The sequence below is a fragment of the Macrosteles quadrilineatus genome, unplaced genomic scaffold (assembly GCF_028750875.1).
Source record: "Macrosteles quadrilineatus isolate MER2022 unplaced genomic scaffold, UCM_ALF_1.0 Scaffold_5__1_contigs__length_97177068, whole genome shotgun sequence".
NCBI lineage: Eukaryota > Metazoa > Arthropoda > Insecta > Hemiptera > Cicadellidae > Macrosteles > Macrosteles quadrilineatus.
The window spans coordinates 35,271,611-35,292,587 of record NW_026542598.1 but is presented as its reverse complement, the minus strand read 5'-3'; positions in this window follow the sequence as shown (position 1 = coordinate 35,292,587).

Sequence of the window (20,977 nt, the reverse complement as noted above, 5' to 3'; positions counted from 1 at the left end):
CATAAATTCAAAAAATCTTATCCCTTTTATCAGTCAGTGTTTGTGCTTTCCTTAGTCCTGTAGTCACGCCTATTACTAAAGTGAAAAAATGTCACAATACCCTTTGAATGAAAAAAACCATAACATTTATTAGTTACGAAAAATAAAGATCTATTCGACTTAGGCAATACACATATAAACTTCATTGATTTATTAGCAGAATACACTTTTTTCTTTATTTTTCTGGACAAAAATGGACTCGTATTTAACACTGATTAACGGCTACATAAAAAATAATAACATTTTGCATACACATACGGTATTAACATACCCTATCCGACACAAATAAAGTATATATTCACCATTTATAAACTAAATAACATTTCATGTACCTATATAAAATAAAAATTAACATCCACAACAAAATTATTTTAATATAATGACTAAACTGCCATATAAGAATATATACACAGGTTAATTTCAGTTGCCAGGAATCAAAAAACGTTTTCACAAAAAGTTACATAATCTCATGAATATAAATAATTAAAATAGGCCTATCACTTTTGATAAGGCACTGTATGTAGCTTTTGCTCTGGGTCACAATAAGTTATGATTTTGTAAAACAATATTCGACTCAGGAATGAGTCAAAGCATACATACGTGTTCCTAGATAGTGAAAATACGTCTGATTCCTTATACAGTTAATTGTCTTGTTCCGTCAAAGGAATATATTTATCTGCCACCAGAGACTTTAGCATGTATAATGATTAAAAATAGAATTTAGCAATAAAAAAAAAACACTTAAGTAATTTTTTCATATCACATTCATACATAGAGCACGTGTTCTACATAAAACTAACAAATTGTATAATTTTTGCATAGTATCGTGCATCAAAACATTATCAAAGTAGGTTCGTAATTTTAAAGTCCCCTTTTTATACCACTTCTACAGTCTGATACTGTACGAGTAACGGTTGCGCACTATGATTTTTGCCGTGTTTACACGGCTCCAAAGATTTACTTTAAATTGTTAAAAATATCTTAGTTTTAGGATAAAAACAATATCAATGTTTTGTTCAGTGAAAATTCGTTTTTCGTTAAAAAGTTTTAATGCAATTCTAACACCGTTCTAATGTATTGTGAAATAGTGATGACAGTTTAACGAGAGCTACAGTAACAAATGACTAAATGCAGTACAGAATAAAAATTTCATTCTTATAGGCATTGATTATACTATAACACTCTTGGGGTGTATAGACCATCAGCTGTGCTGCGGTTACCTTAGGTCGCTGGGAGCGCCATGTAGTTACGGCGTACGCGCTACGTTAACTACATGGCGCTCCAAGTGGTGTGCGCCAGAACCTATTGTAACCATGGTAACCGCAGCACGGTTGACAGTCTATATTTAATTATTTTTGTGTATGGTAGTACTAAGCAATGGGATGATTAAGATACTTCAAAAAGAGTCTCTTATCGCTAAACATTAGGGACTGAGTAATATTGAACTAAAATATATAGCACAGTACCAGTAACTTATATTTCAAACTCATTCAATGAGATGTATAATTCAATGAAAGATGTTTTGTCCAATGATGCATTTTCGCGTAGTGCAACCTAAAAAATTTACAAAGCTACGTTTATAGCTACAATAATGAAGACTAGAGTATCATAGTTAAAAAGAACAGTATTATTTCGTTGTACTATTCAAATTGTGTTGTGATAACTTATTACTCTTTGTTTGTTGAAATCGTCCATCATAGCTGTATTATATTCATTTGCAGCTAACCTACATACAGTATATAGGGTAATTATTATTGTAGAATTATCCAACAAACCTGCATCTAAAGAGCTCAGGAGAAAAGCTACTTCGTATTCCTACGACGTTGTTTAACCCGTCTGTTCAGGGAAACGATCAATTTCCGCAGATAGCTGTCAAGAATAGCAAAGTTTCAGACTTTATAACACTTTAAACTAAATCTTAGAGATGATCCAAACATAATTTTAACAAGTGTAGACCATTAGTTTATGTTTTCAGTGCGGGAACCCATCGGCAATAATAGAAAGTATTTTGGATAGTTAGAATTATAAGCTCATTTGTTTCCATTACCGTGTGTTTATAAAAACGAAGTTTAATGTTGATGCTGAAAATGTTGTAACTGTTTCACAAGCTTTAGGCTTTAAACAACCACATAAAATTTTTACTTTCCTATTATTATCTTCATATTAAAACAAAACCAGTTTTAGTTGTTTATTTTTTTTAATGATCCAGTGAATCTTTAATTACTTAATTCTTCAATAGGTGAACTAACAGCATAAACTGTGCTTGGAAAAATAAAAGCGCAATTTCATCACACAACAGAAAAAAAATATTGGCTGGATTCTATCCCAGCCCTCTATTCTATAAGTCCAGAATTCTGATTACTAGACTTGTTTCATCCTAGTTGAATCCTGTATAGATCACTTTCCTCAGGTATGATAGCAACATGCGAATCGGTATAGTAGCTTAAGAGCATTAGCAATCAGGTAGAGGAAGGTATTTAATTGCTATGTTTTAGGAGATTGCTATGTTGTTTTATTGAAGCAAGTTCCCTAATTGAATTAAATTAGATTTAAATCCAACGTGTGCTATTGTAATAGAATGAAGGATTCTAGACCAGCCTTCGCAGTTAGATTGTGGAAACTAAATGCATTCTACCAAACTATACCCTGTTTGTGGAAGGGTTGGCCGTGCTCATACAAACATGTAGGCCTCACACACACAGACACAAGTAGAAGGAACCACTGAGAATGTGCGTGCGTGAGTCGGATCTTTCACAGGTAGGCCTGGAACAGGTTCATTCCCTGAAAAAAAATTTAAAATATAAAATACCAGAAATATTTTTTTTTTATAAAGCTAGGCGAGAAAGTATGAGAATTTGCATTTGTGTTTTTCAATAAATGTGGTTTCTGCATATAGAGTTAATGTGTTTATGAAAATAATATCTGTCTCTGCCAATCTCGAGTAGGTCTTACAGAAAGTTTGCTTGTACAAAGTTAAGTTTACAGTGTTGTACTTGCAAGTCGTATCCTTATGAGGTCGCCTTTTTTCTAGTAATCGTGCATTTTATACTTTTGGTTCTTCTCGTTTAAGGTGTCTTCTTTAACTAATTTTAAACCCAAGTAAAAAATCTGAAACCAACGGTTTACAATTCAAATAAGTTTCCTTTAATTTTAAAGCTGTACATTTCAATCCTATATTTACTGACTGCAAACATATCAAAAGTATTAGAAGTATTAAACGTTTCAATAAAAGTAATAAACAATTGCTACGGAATACTTGTTAAACAGTTTTCTGTTTTTAGTTTTTTTTTGTGGCAGGAAATTCTTTCCCTACCAATGTTTAATACAAATATTCAATCCTGTTTGGAGGGTAAGTTTACTTTCATCATGAAATTAAAAAAAAAAAAAAACACAAACTTTGTCCAAGGTATACAAAAACTAATGCTTGTTTTATTTTATCGTCTTAAGGTTCTAAATTCGAATAGTATTCATTACTTTCTCACTCAAATACTTCACATGTACTGTTATTATTTTCACACCGTAGTTGAAATAGACAACATTGACAAAGTGTTGTGAGCTAAACACACGTCAATAACCTGTCATATTCAACAATGTGGACATTACTGTGTTTGTCATCTGTTCATGGCATTGTATACTTTGGACAATGCAGTTACAAACACAACCTCTAAATAATTTATAAATGACTAAACACTATAATTTTATAGGCAAATTGGTATAGTATAGATTTAATTTATAAAAGTAAACTATATAATTCGTTATTAACCCCGTCATAAAACTAATACTACTCCTCATTGAATAAGTTTTAAAAGTACCTCCACTGTTAGTTTTGATCTAAAACATGTTACGTTTTTCAAGCATAATCGTGAATTTCTTTAGTAACAATATGGGAACCTCAAAAGTGTTGAAGTCCAACCTGGAAATATAGCTCAATTATTATTTTGAACCCGATATCAAAATATTGAGTCCACACTACTACACAGTACACAGGCCAGTTTTGAGTGACCTCCCTGTGGTTGTAACAGGAGGAGACATAGGGATGATTTCCCCGGAGTGTGTCGATGGTGTCGTTGCAACTCAACTGCAAGTAACATTCCCATTGAGTTATAGTTCCAGGACCTTATCCATGGGTAATATTTGTGTATGATTTTACTAGATGTGTGTCTCAAAAGAATTGGAACTTGTGTTGTTTTGTTAGGAGGCCAAACCCCTGATCTTGTTATAGTGTAGATTTTTGTTAAATAGCATTATTAGAGAGTCCAACGACAAATAAAATCTGAGACCGACTTTCTTTATAATGGTTTAAATATGAACAGCAATTTAACAGCTCTCTCTTGGTTACATTTTTAACCACAGCCAGATTGTAAACAATAGATTAACATTTAATGAAATATTTATTTGTGTAACTATTGTGCACAGTAGCACTTTGCTGCACATTAAAGAAATGTTGACGCACGAACTGCAGGCGAGTGTGGAAAGTTTCTAGAGTGCAGCAAAGGCACTTTTCACTCGCGTTACACATTATATTTTTTCCTAAAATGTCTATAAAGTTTTCAAATAATTATTCTTTCAACCACTAAACATCACGTTTTAAGGTTAGGTTGACTTGAATCAAAATTAAAATCCATGAGTGTAGCCCCTGAGCTGTTGGACATAATGTAATACTAAATTACTTACGTATTAGGTATATATATATAGTATACATCATAGTATATATATTATAGTAAAGAGTGCGGCAAAAAATGAATGTGACAAAAAATATTAGTCCGGCAAAAGTGTATAAATGCACCAATTAGCTACTCGGCGTGTTATTATCAGTACAAGGAAGCCCATTTTGTCAGGTAACTGTAGGGAAATTTATTTTGAATAGGGTACTTTTTTGACAACCGGGACCTGACTGAGTTAAGTAAATCACTTTTTATAGTGTATCTTGAAACAAGACATTTATTTTAAATTAATAGTTGTATTCACCTAATAACTATTCTAAACTAGTAGAATCTTGAAAAGGGAAACGGGTATTACACTGGATTTTGGCTCGTAAAAAAGTTTTCAAGCCTTTTAAATTGAGCGATTCTCTCATGGGTCTCCCTCCTTATTTCAAACTTTGGCTAGTAAATATTTTCCTACTGATACAATATTTAAAGCATGCATACAAGTGCAAGGAGCAGGGACATGAGGCAAAGTAGTTCCTACGGCGATATTAAAACTCACCGGACCGCAAGTTGTGCATTCAGGTGTAACCCTTGGAATCAGGCATTCATGTCTGGGGAACTTCAATCTGTTAGTCTACACATCATTACGCTGTAATATTGAGTCTTAAGTTAAAATTATTCCCAAATACTTTAGATTTACAAAACTTTGTTTTATTTTTATACAAGTTGTCCTTATTTATGAAGAATTTATTTTCATACTACCATAAATAATTAAAAAAATAGTAAATAAAATACTAAAGTGTCTGTAAACAGGAAAGCTTCAAGTTGTAAAGGTTCTCCTAAGAATATTATAACCATCCGAAATATTATACAATATTTCACATTTAATATGCCTTAAATAATACTATCGGTTTTCAGACGTTATGAGGGCATTATTTTACTACTTATTATGTTCTAAAACTAAAATGGTTTTGTAAATTCGTAGAATTTTACATTTGTGCTTGACGATACATCATCAATTTCATATTTTTTCTTTTCCATGAAACGATTCTTGTGGTTTCCCCTATCCCAAGTTGTTGTAGTCGAAGCAATCCTTGCTGCACGAGCTAGTTTGAAAAAAATAACTTGTAATCCTACGAACACATATTGCATTGTATAGGCTTTAAATATAACCAATTCCTGTTTTCACATAAACAGCTAAACAAAACGTCTTGTTGAAAATTCACGATCATATATTTACTCCAGTAGAATAGATTCAGCCAACAATTATGTTGCATACAATTGTTTTGGGTATTTAACAAAACAATACAAACAAGGCTGATGATTAATTTTTATTTTGGATGTTATAAGGAGAACACAGCAGATACTGGTAAGTTTATTGTAGTGAGCCTATCACTCCAAACACCGTAAAACCAGCAGTAAATTGTAGAGGTGACTGATATAGTAAATGTATTGGACACTAAACCTTCACCTTTAACCTAATTTTGTTTCGTCAGTTTACCAATAGGTATTTTGTAACAGGTCTCAAACTGCGGAGTTCTAAATTTTATCAAACATTATAAAGTGTTTAATTAACTGTGAAGTATTGTTTTGAAATAACAATTACAGTCCAATTTTTTATGGTTCCAAACTCATTTTTTATACTTAGCAGACGAATATTATCTTACCAACATATTTAAAAGCCTTTTTTAGAGAATTAAAACTGTGGTCATAAGCATAGTAATTAACTTCATTGATTTACTAAAACATAACTTTTCTTGACATGTATAACTTACAGACAAACATGAATAAAATTAAATCAATTCATTGTGTTAATAGTACAACGTTCGAGCGTTTATTGAAAAATTTATTTAAAATCATTCGAAGAGAAATACAAATATTACAAATATTAATTCTTTATCTATTTTACAAGTCTAATACAGTTTTAAATTCTTTTAAAATTTTAATATGAAAAAGCTACAAAAATACTTAAGTTATTTTAAAATTATAACCTTTAAATCCATTGCTATTTACAAATTATATAACTTTACAGTCTGATCTGTCATTGTCTGTGTTCAATGACTTGCGACTCTTGTGTTTTGGGAAATAAAAAATATAATATGATGAGTTTGAGTCTTATTTGAATGGGAGGGATTGGCGGGGCCTTGGATGTTTTTTTTAAATGCATGAAAACGTAGATAGGTGTTAGTCAGGGAATTAAATTTTTTCAGTTTTAAATATGTGCTTTTTGAAAACTATTTTGAATGATTTTTATATGTAATAGACGATATAATTAAAATATGTTTATGTGTGTTTAAAGTATACATATATGTGCACGTACGCATACATGCGTATGTTTATATATGTATGTATAAGTGTTGCCTAAAGAAGTGTGATTTTTTTAAGAGGTTGGCGGCCTCTTTTAACCTTGCATTTGACCGTCCACACAGACTACAGATCTGTGCGTGGAACGTATCCAGCAAAGCAAGGGGGAGCCGGTACAATACGAAGGTGAACTGTACTGATAAATACATCAGCTTTAGTGCTTCATATGTTCATTATGCGGGGCAATTAATATTGAATAGACATTATGCTAACCCAGCAGACGGTCGAATGACCATTGTTGTATGTGCATGTAACAAAACTACCGTATCTATTTCATGTACTGTACATAGTATGTAATCAATAAAGCATCTTTTTTCTATTCTATTCTATTCATTGGCTAGAACCCACCAAACTTTGAAAATGTTTCTACTATAACTTTGAATCACTAAGGCAATCGTAATATTTAGTTCACAGCTTAAATAAACTACTAAACACTCCTTTCTTACACATTGCTAGATCTTTGCGTTAGCTAATATTATGTTGTTGTGTTGAAAGCTTAGAGCTGTTACTGAGGAAGTGGTCTAAGTGTATTGGTTGACCGAGCAATCACACAAATTGCAGGTTTACAGCTGTGAACTGAGTAACACCTGCATACAGTGCAGTTGTTGTTGGATCACACTGTATGCTATACAGGGTATAAAGTAGTTTGGGTAAATATTTTACTACATAAAATTTTGTAGAAATAAAAAAAAGTTTTTGTTAGGTTTAGACAATAAACAAATTCTTTATATTGTTTATACATTCCCAAGTTATACTAGCATCTCATATTTCCTTATGTTGAATTTTAGTCTTCTAGTATCATTTAAATACTATTAATTGGTATAGAACACCTGCATTTGTACGATCAAGCGTGTTGCTGTATGGCAACCGGTTTCAACTCACATTGGAGTCATCCTCAGTCCAATCAAGATATCTATCTATCTATCTAATATATAAAATTCTCGTGTCACAGTGTTTGTCTGCAAACTCCTCCGGAACGACTTCACCGATCGTTATGAAATTTGGTGTGTAAATTCTGTAGGTATGCGAATCGGACGTAAACTATTTCCCGTTTCGAAATTCTTAAAAGGGCTCCGCCCCAGTGGCTCTGGAGTTTCCCATGTTAACCTTATGAGAAATGGAATTAATGAATCTTAACAGCTGTTTCAATTAAACAAGTTGGTTCTGTTCTATGATGTTCAATAGCATTAAAGTTACAAGGATTACCAACAGGGTGCAGCACTATTATTTCTTTTACATTTATGACAACAGCTAATTTGTAACCAAAAGGTGAGTGAGCGTAGCGAACGAACTTCAACCTGGAGGCGAGTTAGCGTAGCGAACGAGCTAACCTGAAGGCAAGTGAGCGCAGCGAACGAACTCCAACCTAAAGGTGAGTGAGCGTAGCGAACGAGCTCCAACCCAAAGGTGATTGAGCGTAGCGAACGAACTTCAACCAGGACGTGATTGAGCGATGCGAAGTAGCGAACGAGCTAACCTGAAGGCAAGTGAGCGCAGCGAACGAGCTCCAACCTAAAGGTGAGTGAGCGTAGCGAACGAGCTCCAACCCAAAGGTGAGTGAGCGTAGCGAACGAACTTCAACCAGGACGTGATTGAGCGATGCGAACGAGATCATCTTGGAAATTAAACGTAACGGTACTTTCTTTCCATCGGTCTGTCTTAGGGGAAACCTATAACTTACGCGATACGAAGTTCGCCGGGTCAGCTAGTACTATTATAAAAAAGAGGTGGTGTCTGTGTGTATGGGAAAAGTAAACGCGAAAACTACTGGTCGGATCGGGCTGAAATTCGGCATGATGATAGCTCATATTCCCGATTAACATATAGGCACATTTTTATCCCAAAAATCCTTCCGGGCTCCGCCCCAGTGGCTCTGGAGCAAAGGTTCCCATGTTAACCTTATGAGAAATGGAATTAATGAATCTTAACAGCTGTTTCAATTAAACAAGTTGGTTCTGTTCTATGACTTTCAATAGCATTAAAGTTACAAGGATTACCAACAGGGTGCAGCACTAGCATTATTTCTTTTACATTTATGACAACAGCTAATTTGCAACCAAAAGGTGAGTGAGCGTAGCGAACGAACTTCAACCTGGAGGGAGTGAGCGTAGCGAACGAGCTAACCTGAAGGCAAGTGAGCGTAGCGAACGAGCTAACCTGAAGGAAAGTGAGCGCAGCGAACGAGCTCCAACCTAAAGGTGAGTGAGCGTAGCGAACGAACTTCAAAAAGAACCGAAATTTCTTAAACCATGTCCTCACTCATAACTGCTATAAGCATTTGATACTTATATGCCAACCCCGTACGAAGGACGGGTACTCTGCTAGTCTAGTATATATTGTAGGTTGTCAGTTGATTAAATAATGATAAATAGACACACACATTCACACATTTAAATCTGAACATTTAGGACGGTTAAAACGAAAGATAATACTGAAGACAAGACATCTAGACTGGCCTGTGGATGACTCCCATTTGAGTTGGAACTGTATAGATCGTATACATGCAGGTCTACACAAATTAATAGTAGCATCTCAAAATAATAAATATATATATGTAGCATACGCTATTCCTTGTCCTTGATACAAAATATATTATTATAAAGGACTGGTTTATATGTTTACTTAATAGAATAATATTTAGTGGTAAATAGTTAGCTCTTTAACTATAATAAGAACTGATAAACAAACTGATATGGAAATATCTTCTGTAACTTTGCACTGATTATCCTATAACGTGGGTCCCATGGGGTTAATCAGCGGCTTAACCAGATTAATTAGATTTTTTGAGTAACTTTAAGACCATAAATGACTTCTACAGCAAGAAAATAATAATAAGTATAATCTTTGGATGAATACTTTTTAAGTAGTTTATGTAAACTTGATAACTAAGATACTTTTATCATAATACGTAATATAAAATATAAGTATAAAATATTTTAAAGTTCTATTACAGTTGTAAGTATAATTTAAAAATAAATCCATTATACATTAAAATAGTGTTTGTACATTCAGTCGTTTTTAAATTTATATCAAAGATTTGTGTTATTAAATATTCTAATGTTATAGATATCGTTATACATACATGGTGAGGTTCTGGATCACTAAATTTAAACATAATTTTTATGTTTCCTGGCTTTGTCAAGTGATCCTTTTTCGATTAGATGACTTCATCGTTGTTTTTGTTTTACCTGATGATGGACTTTTAAGTGTGAAACTATAGTAATGAAACTGAATAAAATATAACTTGACGAAGTAACTGAAACATACAGTAGTATATTGTAGACAAAGTCAATTTAGTAAAGAAAGACAGATAAACATTATACTATAAATAAAATTGTTTGTGAGAAGATCTGCACAAAACAAAACCACACACGTTGTGTTTGAAGAAGTAAATATCAAAGCATGTCGTATCTGGTAACTTCTTTAAACACGTTATTCAAATGTCATATTTAAAACAGAATTTCCTTGAGAAAGGCATTAAAAGTAAAATATCATAATTCTGTCCCCAACTACTCTGTTTTAGGAAAATGCTTGTTTCGTTAGAAACTTCATATGTATTTTTAATATTTTTAACATTGTCATTCTGGGTTGTATAAATGAAAATTTGCTTAAAAAAAACTATCAATAGTACACCAAGCTACTAAATATAGATCAAAAGAAAATGCCTGTAGAAATAATACCATTGGGCATATGATACTTTTAATTTGTATGTGTGTTAGTAAATAGATTTTGAGGTAGGGCCTAGTTGAAAAATATTTTGCCTCATTGTAAATATAGTTAGGCATGAAAACTAAACTTTGGACACTCTTTTGAATTATACCATATATAGAGCATGAAATCTAGTCCATGCAATTTTTCGTCTCGTAAGCCCTTGAATTTGACTTTTGAACATTTATGAACCATGCATAGAACCCCATCTTAAAATAGTCTAATTGTTAATATGTAGTTTTCAACATTCCAATGAATAATATCAGTAGGTGCATCGTAGGGATTAATTGATTTCAAATGCAAATTACATTTTCTGTAGGTGAAGCACAAAACTGTATCGGATTGGAACACGTCACACACACATTAAACACCACCAATATTGGGTCCCCCAGCACTGAAAAAAGTTAGTGTTAGTTAAAAATGTTAAAAATAACAGTTTTATACTGATTTAAGGTATATGTATTAACAAAATGTACTTGATAGGGCATATATATTTCACAGTAAATATAAGTTTATGGATAGTCCCCATCGAAATAATGAAATTTATCACATAATGTAGTGCGTTTATGCAGTTAGAAAGCTTTCAGGGCTATGTTTCAAGATATTTTTGTGTACCTTAATTTTGAAATCTAATCCTCATTCAAGAGCAATAGTAGGACAGCGGCACACTGCTATAACAAGTTTAGTTCAGTGATTTGCAACATGTTGATTTCCCATTGGACCATAACTATTATGCAACTTATGTTATGAGCTAAGTTCAGTTATAAATCAGTGGGAACAAAAATTCTCTTAAAATGTTAGTTTATTCAAATCAGCAAAACTCTGTTGTACAACTGAAGCTAAGTTCAAAAATGTTCCTTTATAAAAACTAATTATGAACCAGCTAATGAATCTGATAATAAAATATAGTACAATTTAGATATATCTAAAAATTGTTAAAATAAGAAGGTAGTTTTTTTAAGAGGTGTCTATGACATATTTTTTATCGTAGTTTAAGTACTTTTAGTCAAAATGAAAAGAATGTTTACACATCAATTGGCTTGATTTAGAGTTGCTTGAGTCTGAGTTGTGATCCCTGAAGGTTAAGCTACTAGTTTCACCAAACCTGTGTGATACTATATGTGATACTAAAATATGTGAGATTTTGTTAGTATCAGATCCGTGAATCTAGACGAATGGTGTTCTAGTAATTTTTAAAATACTTTCTACTCCAGTCTCGATTGACCAGAGTAGTGATGTGTACAGATTGAAGTTCCCCAGACATGAATGCCTAATTCCAAGATTTACACCTGAATGCACAACTTGCGGTCCGGTGAGTTTTAATATCGCCGTAGGAACTACTTTGCCTCATGTTCCTGCTTCTTGCACTTGTATGCATGCTTTATATATTACGAATAGGGAAGATATTTAGATGTGTTGTGGTTAAATCGCTTTTATTTCAACTTATGTATTTATTTGAGACCAGTGTGTGATGTTTTATTTTATTATGAGGTTGAAAACTACTTATAGCTTCGAACGACATGAAATAGAACATATTTCAAAGTACTAAGCTAAATATGTGAGGTTACTCTTTATTATTTATAAAAGAAAACTGCATATTTTAATTGTGGAATTTAATATGTAACCAAAATCATAAATAAGAATGTTGACCGACCCCTCGTGGGCCTCCCCTTTAAGGTATGAAAAAGATTATAATAGCTCAACCGAGTAGGAGTTTATGGTTGTTATTGATATATAAAGTCTCATTACCTTATCTGTAATGGTTAAAAAATATATTACACCGTTCCGGGACATTTCAATCACACTGTATTTATGATCATTTTATTTCCTTATGACGTTGTTAAGGGTTTCAATTAAATATTTATTCCTAGAAGTTTTACTGCCATAATGCTGTTACCAGACTAAAGGTTGATTTACGTCAAAACCAGCCTTGGTGACGAGAACTGCTTGATGTAATATTTTAAAAGTATAATGAAAACATTACCATTTCTATTTCCTTCTAGCAAACAACGACAGTCTATCCCAGTATTTGAAAATGCTGGTCTTTACCATGTTCATAGCTCCTTAAACTCATAAAAAAACGAGCAACAGAAAATATGTTTTTTTATTTTAATATGTCTTAGTTTTTGGGTGTGCATCAATTAAATTTTGACTTTCCTTAGCGGCACCGATTTCCCCCCTCATCCTAACCTATGAAGCTCTGTTTTAGCGAATTTCCCTATAGGGAATAAGCTATTACCGTAGGTCTCATGGTAAGACTTAGTCCCGGAACCGATTTACTTTTTCATTTTGATGTCCCCAGAAGTCAAAAACACCATCCGTTCAAATGCATTTATATATGTGTGTCCGTCAGCACGATAACTCGAGCAAAAATCATCCGATTTCTATGAAATTTGGTACAAACGTGTAAAAATACGTTTATTTGAACGAGTTCGCGAACCAGCATGATCGGATCATGGGAACGGGGTTTTATGGGGGGATTTATGGGGTAAAAATTTGTTTTTCTCATTTTTGACCCTCAAAACATAAAATTTCCCAAATTTATTCTATACCATTTTGAAGAGCTTAAAAAAACAAATAATTCAGTTTATTGAAGTGTTTTTGTATGGTTATTGGTTACGGAGAAAATTATAAATTAAAAATTCCCATGTTATTCTTATGGAGAATAAGTAAACTTTTTTAGTTTGCTTGTTTATGCATATATTTGTATCAAACTTGGCCAATCTATTTATTTTATACTAAGCTATTAATATTTTACTACAAAACACACTTTATTACCCTGTAGGCAGCAAACCTAGGTACTCGTTAAACCTAATGTTATTTGAATAGATTTAATTGAAAATCAAATCAGGCAAATGGAAATTCGCTTAGTCTGCAGGTTTGCTGCGGCGGGGGTATTTTTCTTTTATAGTTTTTCCTCTTCACAGACATTGACAGATGAGGGGATCAACCCCATAGAAGGGCTGAAGACCTCAGATAATGTGTAACAATTTAGCTAGTTTGACATCTTGCACGTAACTCAAACAAACGGTTTGCTTAAGATCACTGAACATTTTTAGTCACTTATATAATTGAACTATCTTTAAAATCTACATACTAGGTAGGAAATTGATATAATATTTCAAATAATCGTGTATACTGTAGTGGATACACTAGAAGTGTGGATTTATTATCTTAGTAGCCTAATGTAGATTTCCAATGCGCATAGTGAATTTGACATGTTAGCTTAGTAAACTATTATCAGTGGAACCTTGAGAAACAAACCTTCTATAATAAGTGGTTAAATAGAAGATCTATGTTAAATAAACGCTGTATTAAGAAGACAGATTATTTTAACCCACCCAAAGGGTGATTAAAATTTTTGTAACAATTAAATTATGATTTTAATGGTAATATATCAACGTATATAAACTAAAAGGAAATACACATAAAACCTGAGTCATCATGGGATATATCCAGTGCTGCATGCAGTGAAAATACTATACATAAATTGTAAATGAATCTGTGAATATTTTGTAGGGATTTTACATATTTTCATTTAAAACTAACATGCTAACCAATAATATAATATTCAAGCTAACATATGATAACACAATAGGTATCGTTCGTTAAAATCGCGGGTCTTCATTTTTATAGGTTTGTCGTTTAGACCCTCTTTACTTGAGGTTGGTTGAAGCACCTTCGATCAAAGTTCAAAAGCAGGCAGTGACGACAACAAAAGTAAGAGGAGGCTTGTAGTAAGGCACTCCTATTGAGTATCTGTTTCCAAGCTAAGGGTCTTCCATAACACCTTCTTTTCCTGTACATTTTCCGTCAATTGTAAAAAATATTAGGAAATATACAACTTGACTCGCTGCATCTAAAATGATTCTAGATTTAATTTACTAATTAATGTTAAGTTCGAGATATAAAAACGTAAGTATATTAACCATTGAAATGTGTCTTCCTTATTATGAAAAGTCAAATACATCTTGTAACACTTAAAATTTCAATTCAGGCTTATATTGTTTTTAACAAGACGATAAATACATATAAAACATTATTAGTGTTGAGCGATTTCGATTGGATACCCCAATCAAATCCAGACCCAATGGGTGAATACCAAGAATTTAGATGGCGTACTTTTATGTTTTTTTTTACATTTTATCTATTATTTTAACAAGATATTGTTAAAATATCGTAGGTTCAAGTGTTATTAGATGTATTTTTATTTCTTTTCGTAAACACGTATTATGATGAATTAAAAAGTTATTTCTTTTTTGGTAAGAGTGTGATAGAACCGTTGTAAACTATGAAAGAACACCTTTAGACGTGTTTAAGTCCTTTGAAATATGATGGTAGCAAGGAACGATTGACATAGTTAAATGTAATAAAAGGTTATTTCACGGGTCTATTAGGAATAAACAAATATTGTTTACTTCTACTTATTTGGTAAGGTAATAAAAATAGCTTTAAGGAAAAATACAACTACATTATAATAAACGAACAGTGTAAATCGTGTTTTATGGGGAGCAAGTTGGTCTATTGGTCTATTGGAGAAGCGTAGGACTTCAGACCACAAAGGTTCAAATCCCACCAATTACCAATGGATTTCCATATGAGTGACAATGCCGTGACCCCCTCTAGAACTAGCCTAGATTCTCTAGAACTACGCTTGAGCCACTAGAACTATGCGAGAGCAACTAGAACTAGACTAGAGCCTCCATAACTAGACTAGAGCCTCTAGAACTAGCCTAGAACCTCTAGAACTATGTTTGAGCCACTAGAACAATCCCAGAGCAACTAGAACTAGACTAGAGCCTCTAGAACTAGCCTAGAACCTCTAGAACTATGTTTGAGCCACTAGAACAATCCCAGAGCAACTAGAACTAGACTAGAGCCTCTAGAACTAGCCTAGAACCTCTAGAACTATGCTTGAGCCACTAGAACAATCCCAGAGCAACTAGAACTAGACTAGAGCCTCTAGAACTAGCCTAGAACCTCTAGAACTATGCTTGAGCCACTAGAACAATCCCAGAGCAACTAGAACTAGACTAGAGCCTCTAGAACTAGCCTAGAACCTCTAGAACTATGTTTGAGCCACTAGAACAATCCCAGAGCAACTAGAACTAGACTAGAGCCTCTAGAACTAGCCTAGAACCTCTAGAACTATGTTTGAGCCACTAGAACAATCCCAGAGCAACTAGAACTAGACTAGAGCCTCTAGAACTAGCCTAGAACCTCTAGAACTATGTTTGAGCCACTAGAACAATCCCAGAGCAACTACAACTAGACTAGAGCCTCTAGAACTAGCCTAGAACCTCTAGAACTATGTTTGAGCCACTAGAACAATCCCAGAGCAACTAGAACTAGACTAGAGCCTCTAGAACTAGCCTAGAACCTCTAGAACTATGTTTGAGCCACTAGAACAATCCCAGAGCAACTAGAACTAGACTAGAGCCTCTAGAACTAGCCTAGAACCTCTAGAACTATGCTTGAGCCACTAGAACAATCCCAGAGCAACTACAACTAGACTAGAGCCTCTAGAACTAGCCTAGAACCTCTAGAACTATGTTTGAGCCACTAGAACAATCCCAGAGCAACTACAACTAGACTAGAGCCTCTAGAACTAGCCTAGAACCTCTAGAACTATGCTTGAGCCACTAGAACAATCCCAGAGCAACTAGAACTAGACTAGAGCCTCTAGAACTAGCCTAGAACCTCTAGAACTATGCTTGAGCCACTAGAACAATCCCAGAGCAACTAGAACTAGACTAGAGCCTCTAGAACTAGCCTAGAACCTCTAGAACTATGTTTGAGCCACTAGAACAATCCCAGAGCAACTAGAACTAGACTAGAGCCTCTAGAACTAGCCTAGAACCTCTAGAACTATGTTTGAGCCACTAGAACAATCCCAGAGCAACTAGAACTAGACTAGAGCCTCTAGAACTAGCCTAGAACCTCTAGAACTATGCTTGAGCCACTAGAACAATCCCAGAGCAACTAGAACTAGACTAGAGCCTCTAGAACTAGCCTAGAACCTCTAGAACTATGTTTGAGCCACTAGAACAATCCCAGAGCAACTAGAACTAGACTAGAGCCTCTAGAACTAGCCTAGAACCTCTAGAACTATGTTTGAGCCACTAGAACAATCCCAGAGCAACTAGAACTAGACTAGAGCCTCTAGAACTAGCCTAGAACCTCTAGAACTATGTTTGAGCCACTAGAACAATCCCAGAGCAACTAGAACTAGACTAGAGCCTCTAGAACTAGCCTAGAACTTCTAGAACTATGCTTGAGCCACTAGAACAATCCCAGAGCAACTACAACTAGACTAGAGCCTCTAGAACTAGCCTAGAACCTCTAGAACTATGTTTGAGCCACTAGAACAATCCCAGAGCAACTACAACTAGACTAGAGCCTCTAGAACTAGCCTAGAACCTCTAGAACTATGCTTGAGCCACTAGAACAATCCCAGAGCAACTAGAACTAGACTAGAGCCTCTAGAACTAGCCTAGAACCTCTAGAACTATGCTTGAGCCACTAGAACAATCCCGGGGAGCGAGCTGGCGTAGTGGTTAGAGCGCGGGACTTCAGTCCCTGAGGTCCCGTGTTCGATCCCCTCCAAGTCACCAATGGATTTTATCTAAGTGATAATGCCGCAACTCCTAGGTCTAGCCTGAAGTAATGTGAAAAACAATCCCAGGCTCGTGCCTAGCGTCAAAAAAAAAACAAAAAAAAAAAAAAAAAAAAAACTAGAACAATCCCAGAGCAACTAGAACTAGACTAGAGCCTCTAGAACTAGCCTAACGCCACTAGAACTAGGCTATAGCCTCTAGAAATAGGCAAGAGCCTTTAAAAATAGGCTAGAGCCTCTAGAACTAGGCTAGAGTCTCTAGAACTAAGTTAGAGCTTCTAGAACTAGGCTAGAGCCTCTAGAAGTAGGCTAGAGTCTCTAAAACTGGCCTAGAGCCACTAGAACGAGCTTAGAGCCTCTAGAACTAGGCTAGAGCCTCTAGAACTAAGCTAGACCCTCTAGAACTAGTCTAGAACCTAGAGGAATAAAGCTGTGGTTTAACGGACGACATTTTGAAACGGACTTTAAGAAATTTAAAAATAATGAAGGATTTGTTTTGTAAGCAAAAAGCTTTTTCCAATCCTTAGGTATATGAGAAACTGGCCTACTTGAAATAGAACGCCAGCTTGGGATTACGTAGCAGATATAGATTGTGCCTGACGATAATCAACTCATAATTCAAAACCCCAGTCTTATAACCATGTAGAACAACATTTTGTAGAACAACCATGTAGAACATCGAGAAAACAGCTGATGTATATTATCATCCGAAGTTTTATTCTACCACAAACCTTGGTATTGGTAAAGAATAGATTATTATATAAATAATGTATGAATTCTCTTTTATTATATCGAATGCTTAAGGATTGTATAACTAAATAACAAAATATAATTTACAACATCATAAGTAACACTAGTGACCATTAATTAAATTAGTCAAACGGGCATTTAACGACATAATAGTCTTTTATTTGTTGTAATATCTTTTACTCTTTAATATACAGGAATCTAAGTAAAGGATGCTGTTAAAAGAACAGCAGGGTAATATTCTGCTGATGAAATTAACCTTCGATAGTGATGAAGACCCTTAATTTCTGCAGCTCGGTACAACGAGATTGTTAATTTCCCGCATGTTGAGCATTTAAATACCTTATCCTCTGCCACTTCTCTGCTACCTTAAGTTAGTTGGTGGTATAGGAAGTATCATACTGTATATCCTCGTTGATTCTTCAAGAGTTAACTATATAGTTGTCAAAAATGATTATTAAACCTCATCAATTATAAAACGGACTGTTGGTACATTTCACCTTCAAGTGATTAAAGTGCATTGAGTGATTTTTAAACTCGATTTTAATTTTAACAACCAAGGGTCGAAAATACGCTTTTGCCCATTTTAACAATATTACGTCATAGTGCACCATTACCTACACAAATGATGAGATCGCTATACGATGTATAAAAACGCATTTTGTACTAGTGAGATATTTTTCAATATAACCCAACCTAACAATAAAAACGGTAAAAATGCGTTCTATAATTTCACTAACATAGGACTTGACAATCACTTACTCAAATTTTCTCTGACAGATAAGGTTTTTGTTTATAACCACTCACTGCCATTAAAATATTATACTATTTAGTATACAATTAACTTGTTGTGATTTGTATTACGGAATTGAAATTGGTGTAAATGTTTAGCATCGATAATAATTTGTATGTTTACAAGTTATAAACAATATTTGTTTAATGGAAACAGAGTATTGTGAGGAAAATCTTTATTTCACAACATTTACCCAAGCTTTATGGACACGAAAATGAGGTTAGTGCACTCTAATAGTATATTTCGTACCTAAGGCTGAAAATTATGTTTTGCCGGCTCGAGATATTTTTAAGTTCGAGACGAAGTCGAGATTTATAGTTTTATATAAAAACTATAAAAACTATCGAGAGCTGCAAAAGCATTTCTGTCCGCGGTACGAACGCTATTTTTCACCACACTATACAATATTATAAATATTCACCACAATAATAATGCACACTGATAGTCATCACAACTACAAATTTATGGTTATGTGAAGAAATAATTTGAGGAATCACAAAAATAATAATAAATAGTTTCTAGGCAGTGGTGACGATAAAATAATTGTATTGCAATGTTATGGATACTGAAACACTGAAACAGCTCTTGATCGTTTTTAAGTTCTCGACTTCGTCTCCAACTTAAAATATCTCGAGCCGGCAAAACCATTTCGGTCCGTGGTACGAACGCTTTTTTCACCACACTATACCCTATTACCACTATTCGCCACAATAATAATGCACACTGATAGTCAACACAACTACAAATTTATGTATATGTGAAGAAATAATTTGAGGAATCAGCAAAAATAATAATAAATTGTTGCTAGATAGTGGTGACGATAAAATAATTGTATTGCAATGTTATGGATACCGATTAGCGGGCAGCTGATTTTGCGGCCCTAGGGATGTAAAAACCTGCCCGGTCCCAAAATGACAATGACAGCTGGCATGGCCAGCAAAACGTAACTTTCAGCCACCGTATGTAAAACGTATGTACAACAACAACAGCTAAAAACAACATAGTGTGGTGAAAAATATATTTTTGCATCGTTATAAAAATTTGGATGGGTTTATATTAGTTTCACATTGTATTTTCACTTCGGTAAAACTAATTACAGCTTACTTATTAATATAATTACAGCTAACTAATAACTACTGCAGAATATTATATATTCATCGACAGTTAATTAGACATATATAACGTATTTTAATTAATATTTTGTAGGTGGAGTAATACGTGTTGCTTCTAAATAACGCCGCCAGCTATTTGTGTTATACAAAAGAAGATTAACAAGCATAAAAAAATGTAATATTATGCAAACATATTAAAAGCGTAACTTAAGCAATATGTTCCTTCCAAGAATAAGTAGTCTGGGTACTTTCAATGTAATCAGAAATTTCCACTTCACTATGTTTTAATATTCTGGGTTTTCAATAGAAATGGATAGGGGATTTTTATTTCTATTTTCGGATCTTCAATACTGCTTAGTTTGCCTTCGTGACTCTCTATTGTGATTGTAGACAACAATGATTTATTTTTACTCCAAATAGTATGCCCAGATTTATTAAAATCGTTTCCTAAATAGCATTTTGTAAGTATCACAAGATCAATTCTAATAAAGTATAATTAAAATAATGATTGCTTGGATGTAAAAGATTTTCACTCTCTTTCTCCCATCTAGCTATATTGTAAACACCCACAGTACTAGACTAAAACGGATATTTTATGTTGATAGATTGGTCAAAACAAACAACTACTGTTTGTAGTTGTCACAGCACCTGGCACGGCAGAAACTGACAAATCAGCGGTCGTGACTCCATTTTTCTCTTTAAATTATTACTTTGGCCCTGCAGAAATCCTCCTTGTGATATTTACGATAAATATTTAGAATAAACCACAAAATGGTTTTGAACGATAGAAAATCCCCCATAACTATAAATATGCTAGACAATTATATCATAAATTGTTTGGAAATATCTTCAATGGGTTAGCATTACTTAAGTGAATAAATCTGTAAATAAACAGCAAAGTGTGAGTAAATCGATAAGTGATTTTAAAATGTAGGTTGACATTTATTTC